The following is a 13,052-nucleotide window of genomic DNA, read 5'->3' as shown; positions in this document are numbered from 1 at the left end:
ATACATAGACATTTGGTCTACTGTTATTATATTGCATTTCTACAATTGTGAGAGACTAATTTCTCGCGTTTAAATTATTTGAATATCCACGTTGGCAAGATGTACGTTATTCACAAATTCGGGACTTACAACCAATTTCCGTTCGTTAGAGCCAAAGAGGCTCTTGCGCAAGCAGCCGTTTGCTCCCTAGAGTTATTGTTGTATAATTTTTTGACAATATAAATAATCAATTGCTCCAGAAACAGTGTCGGCTATGCAGTTTTCGGTTTCATGGGTTCATTGCACATGGAAGTGATACTAACCGGCCCTGCGAGTGTTCATTTTGCAGCAGCCGCTAAACAGTCCAGACAAGAAGCGTGCTAAATTTTAAACCCAGCGCGTAGATGAAATATGTTTGCAAGAAGTTGTAACTTTTTGAAATGTTTAATCCATAATAGCTGGTAATCTCTACTCATTAGGTTTCGCCCTGAGTAACTGTGCACAGTAAAATCTATTGCAAAAAGCCTACAACGGTTTTCTATGCTTTTCTTACTGCCTACTGTGCAAAGGCTCGTTTGTATGCGACTTATAAACAAAGCTAAACAAGAGCTAGACAGACACTTCTGTTACGACTTCTTGCCGCAAATTCGAAGTATAGGCTTAATTATGCGAATGAAGGCAATAGGAGAGCCCACGGTACTAGATCGGATAGTAATTTACATTAACAATATCACATGGTAATATTAATAAAAAAAATCAAATTACGAGTAACATTGTCTGAAAACCCTGGAAGGCTGTATATTGGTGAAATCGAGAGCAGCGCTTTAAAAACAGTTTAGATTGATAGGGAAGCTTCATACGAAATGGAGTCTATTACAAAAACACCACACTTTTTTCCATATGAGTAGTTCGATTGAACCGCGACCGGATGGGCATACGAGGCTATGACATAAGGTTTTACAGGGAAGTGGTTGCTTCAAAAGTACTCCTGAAGGTATCAGTAAAAGAAACCTGCGTACTTGTACTCGAAGATCGCATAATGTAAGGTCAATAAAAACTCGAGGACCTCGGCATCCATTTTACACTGAAAGGTCACATACTAATAACGTGATTAGAATTTGTGGTTCTTCAATCAGCAAGCATACCGATTTTTTTGCAAAAAGCAGTAACACGCCTCCCTGTAACAGCGTCTATACGAAAGTGTCTGGTAGCTATAGTAACACTGCAACAGTTTTCCAAAGTGACGGCTAAAAGATTGCCATTTGAAGTTATTGTTGAAGTACTATAACTGCGTTCATACTTCAGAAAATTTAATACGAAGCTTCAGAAGTTACAACCTTTAACGCCTGTTTCGTAAGTTCATAGGAAAATAAATTTGCCGTGACAAGTTCAGTTAGAAATGACCCTCGCCAGCTTTTAAATGTTATTAATAATTAATTCACTAACTAAGATAATAACTTCTCGAAAAGCTATTACTTTTATTTTCAATAAACTGGTCGATATCGTTTTACACTTTCAAAATTCTATGAGTTCTATCAGAGTCGGAGAAAAGCGATAATATTAAGCAGGAAGATCAGCACTATGAACTGGAAGAGTAAAAGTATTATAATAAAATTTCAACAATTTTCAGAAAGTCACTGAAGACGTGTAAACCCGGGCATTGTCACGGGTAACTCCCCTCCTTTTTGGCCGCAACCGCGCGCTTTTAACTGCATTGCTTTAAACGGCCACCCTCTTCACAGCTCAGATATAAATTTGGTTGTCTGTCGTAAAGACACTTCTATGCAATATTCTTAAATATATAACATTATCTCCTTCGAATGGGGTATGGGTCTAGCCCTCATATAATCGGCACTACCATGACGATCTACTGTAGGTATCCGCTGTAAATGACGTCGTTGTAAATTATTATTAACTTATTTGTAAGAAGAGTTGTCCCCGTTTAGTTTTAGAGATCAAGCCCTAGGAAACATAAATGTCTGCTCGACTAACGTAAACCGGTGCTTCCCGGTCTTACATACCTTAATGGTCTATTTTGATGCTCGTGTGTTCTGTGCAACCTGGCGAAGTCTAATACGTTGGCTCTGATTTTGTACAATCAGAATTACAGCATCCTCATAGTCAGAGGAGTAACCTACGCATATCTTCGATGCTAAAGTCGCAACTTAAAAGACGAGCGAACGACGTTCTGACTGGATAATAGGTTATAGTATTGAATCCATATGGTCAAATTTTGTTTTTGGACGCATTTTGAAGCAAAATCGACTTTTGAGCTTTTTTCTTCTGGGGCATGTCGAGCCAAAGGAAAAGCGAAGAACAATTTTACAAATGTAGTAAATAATGGCTTTTTCACTAAACTTTGTTTGAGGCGCCAAACATAATCAAGTTTAAAACTACGAGCTACGGGATTGCGGAAAAACCAAATAGTTAGATCAGAAAATTATTATAAACAGTTGCGCTTTTCCCAGAATCTCTTGAATCAATTTTCTAGAGTAAATCGCATAACCCGTAGAACATCTGAGAGGTCTTCACGTACATGAAAACACCTCATAAAATGAGATAATCTTCAATGTATACAGCTTCTTATAACGAATATGTCATGAAAGACACCAAAACGTAGGCATAGTATACAAGGACCCGGCTATGAATACTACACTTACTTTGTCCATTTTTGCGAACTATATCTGCCAGAATGACTGGCAATGACGGCTTTATTTCAAAATACCCCTTTTGCTACTGACCTGGTTGATTTTGGTGAATTGATTTGTTTTATACCTAAGGCAAAGTCTAGTAGATGTCGCAAATCAAATCAACACTTCTCCCCCTTGGTCGTCCTCGTTAAGCAAACTTAGTTACTTTGGTGTCGCTGCTATACATTGTCCTGTTCCATCAGTCCTGTTATTTTACTCTAGATATCCCAATAACTCTGAATGGTGCAGATTGATGCAGTGTCAACCGATTTTATTTGTGGAAGTTGCTGGACAATCTTTACGTGTTTGTGTAAAATTTCGTGCCAGTGAATGCATACCAAGAATCATGCATTGCTTCCTCTATTACTAAGATAAACTTTGTCGAATGTTCACAATAGCCGTAAAAATTTTAAGAAATCCGTGCTTCACCGGTTCGGAAACGACTAACAGTCAAACACTCATTTATTCATTTTAAAACACTTCATCACTTACTAGTCATATTTAACCGTTACTAGATTTACTCCCCCTCCCCCGGTACCTAGTTGAAGAATAGAAATTTTCTCCTAGATATTGCCTGCAGGTTCTAGAATTAGTTCACACTTGATAGTACTTAGTTTGTCATCCACGGGAGTACCTTTGTAGAAGACTGCTCGCGGACGTAGGAGTAGAGGTCCGCTGAAGAGGAAACTACGGACGTAGGAGTAGAGGTCCGCTGGAGAGGAAACTAATGTTACACTGAGCACAAAGCACACGTCCCTGTCACCGCCGCCGTAGACTCCACGTAAACTGGTGAAAACAACGTTTGGGTTCGTTAGTGCGGCGAGGTTGAGCTCAACGAAACAACGAAGTCGCTTGGATGGGAAACGTAAACGCAAATTACGATTCGAAGTAAATCTTTTTATTGCACTCTAAAGTACAGAACTGCAGATAAACGTTGAGCTTTCCATATACAATTTGGTGAGCTGTTTCGATTCGCCAATATTACACCTAACGTGATTTTGTGACGTGAGTCAATACCAGGCTACAATTCAAGTCGGGTGTGACCTAAGTCAGGTGCCTAAACTGAAATGCTTCAGTAATCCCATTTATTTGCTTTAATAGTCAGATCCTCCCATCGCAATTATTCGTTATATCACTATTAGCATCCAACTATATGGAACGATTTTCTTCAACTTCGAAATTACTTTATTTGTCCCATTGGTTGAAAGAGAAGATCGATACATTTGGTAAATTTTACCATTAAAACCATTACTGCAGAAAATAGGATATCCAATTCCACAAAGAACAAGCAATCAAATCTGGAAAATTTTAAACCAATGTATTGAGCACAGAATACTAAGCAACACTGAGATAAAAGGACCCATTATTTTTTAAAGTATTGTCAAGTTGAACTTGTGTTTAACCTGTGAAGAGTTTTGAACTATCGTTAAATTTTCTGGAAATCTGATTATAAGAATTGATTCTATTAAGCAAACACTGCTAGAGATTTGCATATGGCAATTTTTTTTACTGATATCAAACCTATTTAATGGTAGACGATATCTACCTTCTATGATATATAACTACGAATCTAGTGGTAGCAGAAAAAACGGTATGCTATTATTTTCTACACCTCAAATTGGTAATATCTTAATACGACAATTGGTCTTTAAGTAGTAACAAACGAAAACGAGAAATTCCAGCATTACTTAGATAGCTTCAGGCCTCCAGCCATTATGGGAAACCTTTCAGTTTCTGACAGCTAAACAATTGTTTTAGTGTTAATGATAAAACTTGGTAAATTCTTCGATTTGTTTTTAGTTCACTAACTTCAAATGTGCTTTAAAATTTAGAACAAACTTCATGTTAAAAACTTCATGTTACATTAAGCATGTAGCACTCCCTTAGTCGAATCAGTGATTCATTACCTCCACAAATTTCATATATTTTTTTTTATATATCATGAAATGTCTATCATACCCCACACATACACAAACTTAGGCGTTCTACGCCTAGACGTTCACAGCATATGTACTTTTGAAAAACTGACGATTAATTTTGAGACAATTTATAAAAAAACAGATGAATTCTTTTCCGTATTGTAGTGCTGGCGGATCGTACTGTACTAATCATTTTATGAAAGATAATCTAAATTTAGCCACTAATTACGAAGAAATTTACGTTTAGTGTGCAGTAATAGTAATCTGAAGATCAGCCAAACCCAATTAACGTTCTGTAATCACATATAAACTTTGGTTTAAACCATCGTCAGTGGATTTTCCCTATGTACAAATGAATCGATATAAAGCTTTAACTAACGCTTGTCTATTAGGTTTTGTATTGAAATCAAACCGGTTAGATTTGTCTCGCTCATAGTACGTTGGGTCTTGGTATATTTTCACAACGTGGTTACAAAGCTTTTTTTAAGAGTTGGGTGATGCACTGCGTTTCAGAACGCACGTATGTAGGTATGCAAATCGAGTGGTCTTCTTTCTTTCAAATTCGAGTGGCTGATTTTACTGCACGTTATGACTGATAGTCCGTCAACCTATTGACCGTCCTAGCATATCACAAAGGCTCATGTAAATTCTATCGCGTTTAATTCTCTTGTGATAATAAATATTAACATTTACGTATTGTCTTTTTGGTATTTTTCTCTTAAAGTTATTCGAAAGCTTCACAAAATCAACTCCACAGTAGCCACTTCAACCTTTAATTGATAGTCACTAGAAATTGTTCAAAAACTACTCAAAAAAAAGTTAAAATACGTTTTCACTCCACTATTGCAGAGATAAGCCTATACGATATTAGATTTATGGTAACAGCCGTACGACATCCGCACAATTATTCATTAGGGCTACCCTGTTGAAGCGCCGCCAACGGGCTTCGCCCCACGCCTGTTTTGCTATTAAACACATTTTACCTGTGTAGAGGTAAATGGGTAAGCATATTTATAATACAAGTATGTCGAATAGCCCCCAGCCGTTCTCTAATAACTTCCACAGTATAGTTCGTACGATTTTTCATATAACATTACTTTTACTGTCGATATATTAGCGCAGTCAATGTTAGTAGCTGCGTTAGTGTTTATAAGCGGTGAAACGACCTTGTCCTCAAACGTGGAAAATGAGACCTCGGTTTACGGCCAACAAAACTGAATATTATGTTCCGTGAGAAAAAATGAAGTTCGTCCCCTTGCAACAAAACTATTAGCCAATCGGTTTTATCTTCCACGCTGTTTTTAGGAGAAAAATCTTGCAACCCACTAATCAGCGAAATCCATGTACTCTGAAGGTTCGTTTGGCATTAAAACCAGTACCCACACTAAACTGAGTTATGAAAAATTTATGTACGTATTCATTGGTCCTGTAAGTATGGACAGATTCAATCACACTTCAGCGTAGTAAGGGAAACTTATATCGCTAAGTTTCATATTAGTAGAAACCTGCGACTCACAATGCGACACATTGTGCCTCAAAGAAAATGTTTACTTATTTAATTCATTAGAACTAACAATGGACGTTGTCGATATTTTATGAATTTGAAATAATTCTGCTTGTGAGACCAATTTGCAAGAACGGAAACTCACCGCCGAGGTCCTGCCACAAATACCTTGTTCGTAGAGCACTGTTTCCAGTTTGTAATAAAATGACCAAACGGCGGTACATAAACGAGATCATTAAGAACTTCTTCCATGTGATTCATGATGTCCTCTCAAAGATTATAATAATATTAGACGGATGTTGCTTATATTTTCCTGGTAAGATGGTATTTAACTTAGCTCGGCTTATTTCTCAAAAGCATATTGGTAGCTGGATTATTAAACGCAGAAGTATTACAATGAAACTCTATTGGAATATAGTAAATATATTCATGGAGTTTCACTTATTTACTTTTATTTATTGTAATGTAGAATACTTACAGAAGTATATTACATACATGAACGCAAGTCATTCCACGATTTTGGATACCATAACATAAGAATTTCGTAGCGGTGGTGCTAGTTACGCAAATAACCGGAGAATCATTGTAGCTTGCTTCATGGATAGAATCAAACGGTATTGCGAATAGTAAGATGAGATGCTTTCTCTTGCTGTTCGGAAGCGGGGAAGTAGTTATAACGCTTAATGCAGACGCCAACAGTCGCAGCAAAAGCGTATTTAAGCTAAAAGGAGTGTGCAAAAGTTGTGTCAATGACCAAACTTCAACAACTCGTTGCTTACAACAGCTGAGTTCCCATCGTTCCTATTCTAATTGCGAATGACGATTAGCTGAAGACACGCAGAAGCAATGAACCCTCATCATTAGCAGTTGTTTTTTCGTTTATGAGGTTTATAAGATTGTGATTTTAAGCATTTATGTTACGCTTTTAACGTGAATTTTGTTTGTACTTGTTCAACCTGCGAACCGAAACAACATAATCACTGAATGTCGGTTAAATCGCAGTTCAGTATTCAGTTCTGCTCTCTTTAAAGTTCTTCCCGCGCGCTTTCAGAGAAGGTTCGAAGATAAAGGTCTTTTAAGCAAAATATTCACAAAATCTACAGAGTCTCGGCAGTTTTGGCGTATTACTTTTGTAAATATTTTCGCCCAGTTAGTTTTTGAAGTAAAGCATAAAACAACATACTATAAAAAAAATACCTAATGAGCCCGGCCGTCGACGCATTCGAACTGAACGAATGCGTGAACGACCGAGGGAACTCAATCGGCGCCTCCTGGAGAGGGGGGAGGGGCATACAAGAGTCTTACATTGAAACTTACTACACCGTATAACTACTGCGGAATAAATGGGAAGGGGCTGTCGTCAGAGCCTCATATTATCGCTCCGTGGTAATTCCTAGCTATGATAATTTCATCTCACCTGTCAGAAAAACGAAGAAGGAAACTCCGGAGCTGTTTTGGCGCCCAGTTTGCAGTTAGTTCTCCGTACAAAGGGACATGTATGTACAGTTACTTGAGTCAGTGTTAGAACATGAACGTGAATGTGTAATCACTGTTGCATTTCGTTAGCGCCGAAATATTGTATTAGCGATCACCACTGTATAAGAATCTGAAAACACCAATCCGCCATAATGATTTTCGGGTGGGCAACACATCCAAACAACCAAACATCAGCAGTCAACTATACCAGCAATACAACTCGTCGTTTTGGCGGGCGCCGATTACTCCAGCTAACGGCCCGGGCCGTCGCTACGACCAATTCAACTACCTTGTATAGTACTTGATAAGGAATCATACTGAAATTGTAAAAACAGTAGACATATCGATACAATATGCATTTGCCAGTTGGAATAAAAAATTACGAAGACCAACATAATTAAAAGTACTACAAAGAAAATATGGCAAGTACGAAGTCCAATGATTACTCCCTGTCGTCTCCTATGAACCCGCTAAACGCAGCGGCGATTATTATACTAAGAAATCTTGCACTACAAAACACAAATTTATAGTTGTTTATTCGGACATAAGGAAAGTTTATTTATTTTACTAATAAATGATTAAAATTCGCAGCGCTTTTGAAAGTTATTTTAAGCATTTAGATCTAGGGAGAGAATTTCCCTAGGTTAGGGATTCAATTCATATACGTATCGAAAGGGCAGCAACACTGGAAAAAGAGAAGGTCCGTGCGCCCAGTTGTATCTGAGTGTGCAGCTGGAGAACTAGAGTTTTAGATGAAATGGAGTTTTAGGTAGAAGAGTTTTAAGTGCGATTTATATCGAAGCTAAACTTAATACAATAATTCAGAAATTTGTCGTAAGGTTTTACATTTGTTGCTAGCAACCACTTGCACAAACATTGGTATGGCTATAGATTTCATAGCAAACGGTTCAACATTGTATAAGTTTAGTAAATTAATTCATGAAGCTCGAAACATATTGTGCAAAATTAGTCCTTCGCTCAACATTTTGTGGACACCTCAAATCTAACAAATCAAGTATCTGTGTAGGGTTTAAATCAACTGCATTTTGTATCGCACAATAATTTCATTTTTAAAATATATAGAATTCTTTTACGTCGTGAATTTTGTTAATGCAGCTTTAAAAGACTATTCACTTACATTACGCGGACCCACGTTCCTGTAATGACGCGGCGATAAGCACCTGCGTGCGATAAGATTTTTCGAACTCACGAATTTATTGATGGTATGGTTGAAATAGAAGCAAAATATTTACAGGATAGTATTAAGGCTCTTTTTTAAATAATATGAGAATATTTTCAAAATAAATGTGATAGTAAAATAAATGACTAATGACGGCGTATCGAGTATTTTATCCCAGGTACGATATGAATAGAACTTTCTGAATGTTCTGAAAAAGAATCCTTGAATAACCTTTAGACGTTTGATCCAGCTTTTCGAATACACTGTTCAGTACCAAGGATGCGAAGTGGAAAATATATTTTTTAAAAAAGGATACGACGTGGCTTTTAAATATTTTTGGGGGTAGCGGCAGAATGTGCGGCTCTGGAAAAAAGATACTCGACTGATTCCTATATTGACAAGCGATAACATCATAAATGGCCTCAATTCGATGAAGAAGGCTGATTGATGATGTATGGCATGAAACTCGTCTCTTGTGTGCCGTAGCATAAGATGAAGCATGGTCAAAGACATCGTCATCAGCAGTTATGCATTATAATCTAGATTTTCCCAATTCTGTAAAGCCTTACAATACGCGCTCCTGATAGTTCTAGGTTTCAATGAAACTAAATATCTTCAATAAAAAGCGGCATATTAGAAGGATATAAGGAGATCATTCCTACTTATCAACTTCTAGCATTCTCTTTAAGTAAAGAAAAAAACCCAGAACCGATCTGTGGCATTTTAATCTTCTAATGTAAGATACTTGAAAATTATCTGAGTAATATAGCTAGCTATTCGAAAAACCTAAAGAGCGGGAAGTTAGTGTTTGTTTTTTAAGCCTTTTGCATAGTTAGAACCTAAATTATGAGAAATACATATAGCGTAAGATTTACTAACGCAGGACGGCTGCTTAAGTTTCGTTAGTTCGATCATAAAACCACTAATTCGCACTTGACGATTTGGATAATAATGAGCAAAGATTAATGCACTCTACTTAGAAAGACCCTTGGAAAACTTCGTTTGAATATACATATTCATTATACCTTTAATAAATACTACTTGTATTGCGCTAGATAAACCCCGAACTATAGAGTAAAAGCTATCCGCCAACCATCACTTTGTGCACACACTTAGATTACGTTTGTTTGTTTAATATATTTTGAAAGACGAGAAGATAAAATTGAGCATTTGAGATCAAATTGAGAATGAATAACTTGACTAAGCGAGCGTTTACCAGGTACCTTTTGGTTCTGTTGTTCTGCTTTAAAAAGCTATCGAAACCCTCTTCTCAAATATATCTGTGTTACTTCTAAGACTTTTAATATCAGTAATTCCGGTGTATGAACCTTTTAGTTTTGTTTGGATTCTGTAATCAGATCTCTGAGGTAACTGTTGTCGAATTTTTTTTGCCTTATGGCCATATTTAGTCTAACTTGTCTAATAAAAACTTAAATTAAAACTTTAAGAAGAATTTCACGACTGATCAAGTGTCTTTGGATATGATTTATCACCTACCTAGGCACTGCCCCGTATTTAATGTCTACTCTTCGGTTGGTAATCGATTCCCTGTAATTACTTTTCAGCTCTAAAGAGGCAAACAGTGAAAACAGTTTTTGGGATTATTTGGGAATTTAGCTAAACCTCTTTTCGCCAGAAATACATTTGCTGCTATCGACCCACGGAAACCGGAAATTCCTGTGAACTTTAATTAAAATATATCGTAAATGCCGAATAAATCCGCCTAGTAATAGCGAACTACGTTTGCTAGTTACGCTAGTCTTGTGGATAAGGTTCCAAGAATAAAGAGGCGTCTCAGATGACATTGCTCATGGTAAATCCCGTTGTATCGAGTGGCCTAGAGTTAAGTGAATCCTCTTTCTGTTGCGAACGGATTGACATCGTAACTGCCTATTTATCAATATATCTAAACTAACCTTTCTTCGTATATATCCTGTTGTTAGCCCCGAATACATAGCACTCTCGGTATATGAGAGAAACCGTCAAATAGGTTCGAAGGAGTTCATATTAACGAAGTCGTGATTAACGGTAAACTCGTTGGAAATACCTATGCCATTTATTCGCCAGTGAAATGGCTAGTATTTATAGAGCGAGAAAAGCCCTGGATCTGAATGTTGTGTCTTAATGTTATAAATCGTAATTTCGTTGGTTCAAAAATGGTTGAGAAAATAAAATCGCTATAGTTGTACTAAACCATTAATAAAAGAAAAGGGCCTATATATATCGTTCTCCTTTGGTGCTGTTTTCGCACACCCCAATCCAGTGAATACTACTTATGCACACTTACATTGAATCATAAAAAAATCTCCCGTGTGCTTTCAGAATTATTCGACCTGATAATGGTCTTTTTTTAAATATTGTTAGCCATACTTCATAAATACTAAACCTGAGGCAATTATTGTACGCGGTTCGGTACTATTGAGTTCTGGGTCATCAGTCTAAAAATAATTATATTTTAATGTTCTCTCCAAGATTTCGCTAAGGTGCATATTGAAATCTTCGTCAAGGAAATGTGGTAATTATTAGACGGATATACGTAAAAAAATATTGCTTTTTTTATACAGCTGGTGGAAAAATAATAAAATTAATTCAACCAACATTTTTTAACTTCAATTGTAGACGTGTGTAAAATTTTTTAAAGAAATACTTCTCTTTTTTACAGCAACCACGTACAGTTATTATTACCAGAGGAGCAATGCATTAGCACACGTTGAAGAAAGACAATCCAAGTTTTTTATTACGTTGAATTCATAAACTATCTGAGCACATGCCAAGCAAACAGATTCAATATGTGGTAAGTCGGGCGATTGCAAAGAACCGATTTCTAGCTCGAGCAGCAACTTTACTAAAGATTATTATGAGCTACGCTAAAAAGTTTGTCTACTAAATCGACCTTTTGTAAATTATTATAAATCAAAAGGTCACTTATTGCTTATGTACATGATCTCTTCGAACAATGTATATATGGGACTTCATCATTTTAATGTTCCTAAAATTCAAGCTGTTTTGATATTATACAACATTTAGATTATATACTGTCTGACGCTTCAGTACCTATTTATCCACATGGATTATATATATCTTTAATAGGCCATAGTTTATAGCAGCACGTGTAAGTAGTTTTACTATTTTTATACAAATATATGTAAAGTTGTTGCGTTTTCATCTTTCATCATTTAAAAAATACAACAGATGTGTTTTCAGTATTAGTCATGCGTACGCTGATTAAAATTCAAATCGGTTTACCTATTAAAGTGGGTTAACATTGATCTCGACTTAATGTTTAATAACAACTTTAAAAATAAAACACAGGCAGGTACCTTTTGATATAAAACTCTACGAGCCATATTCACCCAAAAAGTGATCTATAGTTGCCACTTTGGGACGTTTAGTTGTACGTATAAATAGCATTGTAAGAAGAAACTGATTATTCCAAATATATTAAATCGTTCAGTATGAGATTAAGCAAAAAAGGTGACGTAATGAATTTTCAAAACTTTTTCACAGACACAGTCCTTTTTTCAATCGAAGTATGTATTACTATTAGACGGCAGCCCACTTATCCCTATATTGGGGTACAGAAATTTATCAAGTTACAAACCACAATTTCAACGATATTGAGATTTGAACACTTTACTTTCAGAGCTTGTCGAGATTTTAAAGGAACAGTCTCGGCAATTTGTGAAAGTAATATCTGGCGATTGTGGTGAATAGCAGAGAGCCTCCAACTGTAACTTCCGCATTTTTGCCGCTTAGATTATTTCATGTGCATAAGAGTGGTTGACCTCTGGTCACTAGTCTTCGCTAACCATGCCGCAATTACTTATCCAGTGTTTTTATCCTATTATTTTACCAAAGTTGACAAGTGTGATATCTTTACAACTTTCACATACACCAACATACACCATAAAAATGAGTTTCGCAGTGGGTCTTCTGCGAAACTCATTTTTAAAGTGGCCTTTCTAGTAGTAAAACCTTTATAGGGTAGAAAATTTATTCACCGAGTTGTTTCTACCGCTGTAATTCTAAAACGGAACCCATATTTGTAAATCACTGAAGATTTCCGATTTTGGGAAGCTCGATCGCTAAAAGCCCGAGTAACTTTATACGGCTAAATGGTCTGACATTTTACGGAATACCAGTGCATCTTAAATGTAAAAAGAAATATCGCAAAATGTTACACTATTGTAACATAGCGATATCTTGAGGTCTGAGATTAATGTTTGTCACCATTTATTTTAATCAATTTCATGGAAAATAAGAATCGTAACTATTTTGTCTTCGAACATAGCGCAGCGGTGAAT

The sequence above is a fragment of the Varroa destructor genome, unplaced genomic scaffold (genome assembly GCF_002443255.2).
Source record: "Varroa destructor unplaced genomic scaffold, Vdes_3.0 BEIS01000006.1, whole genome shotgun sequence".
NCBI classification, from domain to species: Eukaryota; Metazoa; Arthropoda; class Arachnida; order Mesostigmata; family Varroidae; genus Varroa; species Varroa destructor.
This window is presented reverse-complemented; position numbering follows the sequence as displayed.